Below are 5,722 nucleotides of genomic sequence, written 5' to 3' on the forward strand. Positions count from 1 at the left end.
CATCATCATCATCATCATCATCATCATCAATCGTATTTATTGAGTGCTTACTATGTGCAGAGCACTGTACTAAGCTCTTGGGAAGTCCAAATTGGCAACATATAGAGACAGTCCCTACCCAACAGTGGGCTCACAGTCTAAAAGGGGGAGACAGAGAACAAAACCAAACATACTAACAAAATAAAATAAATAGAATGTCTACCAACCTGTCTACCAACTCTGTCGGATCATACACTCCCAAGTGCTTAGTACAATGCTCTGCACACCGCAAGTTATCCAGTGCGTAGAACAAGTGCCCAGCGCTTAGAACAGTGCTTTGCACATAGTAAGCGCTTAATAAATGCCATTATTATTATTATTATTAATAAATATCATTGATGATGATGTCCATTGTGGTGGGGGATTAAAAGATAGGTGCACGTGTTAGACTTTAGTGAATAACTAAAAAATAAATGAACAGATAAATTGTTGGTTGCTGAAGGGGCTGATGGGAGGACATGACTGGAAAGGGAAGGCCTCCTAGAGGAGATGACTTTTCAGGCCGGCTTTATAATAATAATAATAATAATAGCATTTATTAAGCGCTTACTATGTGCAAAGCACTGTTCTAAGCACTGGGGAGGTTACAAGGTGATCAGGTTGTCCCACGGGGGGCTCACAGTCTTAATCCCCATTTTACAGATGAGGGAACTGAGGCCCAGACAAGTGAAGTGACTTGCCCAAAGTCACACAGCTGGCAATTGGCAGAGCCGGGATTTATGACCTCTGACTCCAAAGCCTGTGCTCTTTCCACTGAGCCACGCTGCTTTGAAGGGAGAGAGGGATGGGGTTTGAAGACGCTGGAGCGGGAAGAGTATTTCAGGCAGGAGGGCCAGCTTAAACAATGGGTGTGGAAATGGGAAAGTTGTTTGGACGGGAAGGAGTGAAGAGGATGAGCTGAGGTGTAATGGGAAAAGAAGAGAGATAAGAAGACTACCGATTTCGACACCAAAACCTGTTCTGACAGAACTGGCCGAGACAAGAGAGAGATTGGATTCCCACTGCAACCGGCTGGTTGGTGTTTTTTTTTCTAATCGCAACGTTTGGCTAATTTACAAAGTCTGAAGCTTTCCAGAGCTGTTCGTCGGAATGTTCTAAGTTTCGACGGCATGTGCAATTTTTCAGAAGTGTTTATTGTTCCGGGAAACAGGAAGAGCTGTTTACACATAGGATGCAGTCGAGCATAGCGCAAGTTGGCCCCGCTATGGGAATGCTCGCCCCAAGAGCAATCAAAGAGGGAGTCTCACTGGCAGGCTCCAGCCGTGGGGATTCCATCTCCTCACACGGAAACCCCCCTCCACCATTGCTGCCCCTGCCATTCCCACCCCAAAAACTTCAGCCTGAACTAGTAACAAAGCAGCAGGACCAAGGGGGACAGAGAACTCGAACCCAGGAGTCAGAGGACCTGGGTTCTGATCCCGGCTCTGCCTCTCGCCTGCTCTGTGACCTTGAACAAGTCACTTCACTTCTCCATGCCTCAGTTTCCTCATCTGTAAAATGGGGATTAAATCCTACTCCCTCTACTTAGGCCCACTCTAAGGCCCCCCCTCTAGACTGTGAGCTCGTTGTGGGCAGGGAAGGCGTCTGGTGTTATATTGTACTCTCCCAAGTGCTTAGTACAGTGCTTTGCACACAGGAAGCACTCAATAAATATGATTAATAATAACGTGGGGAAAGGATATTATCCAACCTGGTTAACTTGTATTTACCCCTGCACTTAAAACACTTCCCGATGCATAATAAGTCCATAACAAATTCAGTAACAATAACAACTGTAATGAGAAGAATCACAATCAACCAGTTTAATTAGCCTCTACTTTGGTCAGAGCACTGTACAAAGCACTGATTGCGTTTTGTTTACCACAGCACTCAGTACAGTGCTTAATACAAAGTAAGCTGTTAACAATTAAGCGCTTAACAATTAAGACTGTGAGCCCTGATTAATAATAATAATAATGGTATTTGTTAAGTGCTTACTATGTGCAGAGCACTGTTCTAAGCACTGGGGGGATACAGGGTGATCAGTTTGTCCCACGTGGGGTTCACCATCTTAATCCCCATTTTACAGATGAGGTAACTGAGGCACCAAGAAGTGACTTGCCCAAAGTCACACAGCCGATAAGTAGCGGAGCCGGGATTAGAACCCATGACCTCCGACTTCCAAGCCCATGCTTTATCCGCTGAGCCACGTCTTTTGTGGGACAGGGACTGTGTCCAACCTGATAATCTTGTATCTACCCCAGCGCTTAGAATAGTGCCTGGCACACAGTAAGCACTTAACAAATAGCATAATAAAGCAATAACAACCAAATACCACTTTTCATTATTAAGGAATTAGAGCCTTCAGTATCATATTGAGACCATGATCCTCAAAGTCTTCCAGATCTTACGGGCTTACTATGCCCTAAGCCCCATCAACTTTTATGATTTATTTATTTACTGGCTAATCACCCAGCACTGCTGGTTGGTCCAATAGATAGTGCACTGCTCTGGGAATCAAGAGAGCTCAGTTCTGATCCTGGTTCTGTTCGTAGTTGGCTGCTCTTCTGCTCATTCACGGCCCTCCGTACCCCAATGGGAATGTGCTTGGCAGAGATTCATGAATTCAATCATATTTATTGAGCGCTTACTGTGTGCAGAGCACTGTGCTAAGCACTTGGGAAGTACAAGTTGGCAGCATATAGAGACGGTCCCTACCCAACAACGGGCTCACAGTCTAGAAGGTGAGATGACAGATCAATCAATCAACCAATCGCATTTATTGAGCGCTTACTGTGTGCAGAGCACTGTACTAAGCGCTTGGGAAGTACAAGTTGGCAACATATCATCATCATCAATCGTATTTATTGAGCGCTTACTGTGTGCAGAGCACTGTACTAAGCGCTTGGGAAGTACAAATTGGCAACATATAGAGACAGTCCCTACCCAACAGTGTGGCTCACAGTCTAAAAGAAGAGATGAGAGATGAGATAGTGTGAGTTGTGCTACCCTGGTCACTGGCACTAGATTCAATTTTGTGCACTCTCTGCCCTGAGTATTTATTGAGCACTTACTCTGTGCAGTGCGCTGTGTTAAGCACTTGGGAGAATACAATATAACCGAGTTGGTAGACACGGTCCCAGCCCGCGATGATCTTACAGTCCGGAGGAACCCTGAAGAGTCAGACTTCTCCATTGTTCCTGTATCGTTCCTGGGGTAGATACAAGTTAATCGTGTTGGATGCAGTCCCTGTCCCACATGGGGCTCGCGGTCTTAATTCACAGTTTACAGATGAGGTGACTGAGGCCCAGTGAAGTGAAGTGACTTGTCCGAGGTCACACAGCAGACATGTGGTGGAGCCGGGATTAGAACCCAGGTCCTTCTGATTCCCAGGCCCATGCTCTAGCCACTAAGCCACGCTACTTCTCTGATGGGAAATGTATCCACTTGTTATTGCTATTTATCCTCCCACAGCTTTAAATAGGAGACACTCACTGGAGGAAGCAGCGTGGCTCAGTGGAAAGAGCCCGGGCTTTGGAGTCAGAGGCCATGGGTTCAAATCTCAGCTCTGCCACTTGTCAGCTGTGTGACTTTGGGCAAGTCACTTCACTTCTCTGGGCCTCAGTTCCCTCATCTGTAAAATGGGGATGAAGACTGTGAGCCCCTCGTGGGACAACCTGATTACCTTGTATCTATTGCATCTACCAGCTGCCCTAATAGATTGTAAAGTCCTCAAAAACAGTGATTTTCTTAATGACATTTGTTAAGTGCTTACTACGTGCCAGACATAGTACTAACAGCTGGGGTTAGTCTATGTCCCTCATGGAGCTTACAGCCCGCATTTTCAGCGTGGCCCATTGGAAAGAGCAAGGGCTTCGGAGTCAGAGGTCATGGGTTCAAATCCCGGCTCTGCCAATTGTCAGCTCGGTGACTTTGGGCAAGTCACTTCACTTCTCTGGGCCTCAGTGACCTCATCTGTAAAATGGGGATGAAGACTGTGAGCCCCCCCATGGGACAACCTGATCACGTTGTAACCTTCCCAGCACTTAGAACAGTGCTTTGCACATAATAATAACAATAATAATAATAATAGCATTTGTTAAGCACTTACTATGTGCAAAGCACTGTTCTAAGCAGTGGGGAGGTTACAAGGTGATCAGATTGTCCCACAAGGGGCTCACAGTCTTCATCCCCATTTTCCAGATGAGGTCACTGAGGCACAGAGAAGCGAAGTGACTTACCCAAAGTCACACAGCTGACAAGTGGTGGAGCCGGGATTTGAACCCATGACCTCTGACTCCAAAGCCCGTGCTCTTTCCAAGATTGTCCCACAAGGGGCTCACAGTCTTCATCCCCATTTTCCAGATGAGGTCACAGAGGCACAGGGAAGCGAAGTGATTTACCCAAAGTCACACAGCTGACAAGTGGCAGAGCCAGGATTTGAACCCATGACCTCTGATTCCAAAGCCCGTGATCCTTCCACAGAGCCACGCTGCTTCTCTAAGCTTCGCATAGTAAGCACTTAATAAATGCCATTATTATGATTATTTTACAGATGAGGTAACTTAGGCCCAGAGAAGTAAAGTGACGTACCCAAGGTGACACAGCAGGAAAGAGGTAGAGTCGGGATTAGAATCCCGGTCCTTCTGACTCCCAAGCCCGAGCCTGGTCACACTGCTTCCCAACTGCGTCTTATAATTTTGTCCAGTCCTTAAGCCTCTAGTGCAGTTCTCTGTACACTTTAAGCACTCAGCAATGCTCAGCACATTGTCCTACACACTATAGGGCACACTGTAGGCACCAAATAAGTGCCCCGTCTAGGGCTCTGCACACATAAAGTACTCCGTTAAGTGTTTTGACAATGGTAGGCCTTCAACAGAGTGCTCTGCACAGAGTGTGCACCCAGTATAATATCTCCAAATAAGTTCCATAAGCAGGGAGCCTACGGAGCCGGAGTGCCGCCACAGAATTTTCCCCCGGCTTATTGCTAGCCCTGTGGGCAAGGACAGCGGAAGGAAGTCGCACCCTCCCCTCTATCACCTCAACACTTTTGAACTCACTACTAATTGCCCTTTTGTATACGTTACTTTACATTACATTAAATTGGAAGCAGCGTGGTTCAGTGGAAAGAGAACGGGCTTGGGAGTCAGAGGTCATGGGTTCGAATCATGGCTCAGCTGCTTTCACTTCACAGTCTTTTAGACTGTGAGTCCACTGTTGGGTAGGGACTGTCTCTATATGTTGCCAACTTGTACTTCCCAAGCGCTTAGTACAGTGCTCTGCACACGGTAAGCGCTCAATAAATACGATTGATGATGATGATGATGATGATGATGTCAGCTGTGTGACCTTGGGCAAGCCACTTAACTTCTCTGTGCCTCATCTGTAAAATGGGGATGAAGACTGTGAGCCCCCCGTGGGACAACCTGATCACCTTGTACCCCCCCCAGCACTTAGAACAGTGCTTCACACATAGTAAGCGCTTAACAAATGAGATTATTATTATTATTACCATCTGACCGCTTCCTCCTATGCATAAATTATTTTTCATCCATCTGTCCATAAGTTCCTTGAGGGTAGGGATGTTGTCTTCTGCTACTTCTATTCTACTCCCCAGAGTGGTTAGTAGAGTGTTGAGCACACAGTAGGCACTCAATAAATACTACTGATTGATTATTTTCTTACGGTATTTGTTAAGGACTTT

The sequence above is a fragment of the Tachyglossus aculeatus genome, chromosome 2, assembly GCF_015852505.1.
Source record: "Tachyglossus aculeatus isolate mTacAcu1 chromosome 2, mTacAcu1.pri, whole genome shotgun sequence".
NCBI classification, from domain to species: Eukaryota; Metazoa; Chordata; class Mammalia; order Monotremata; family Tachyglossidae; genus Tachyglossus; species Tachyglossus aculeatus.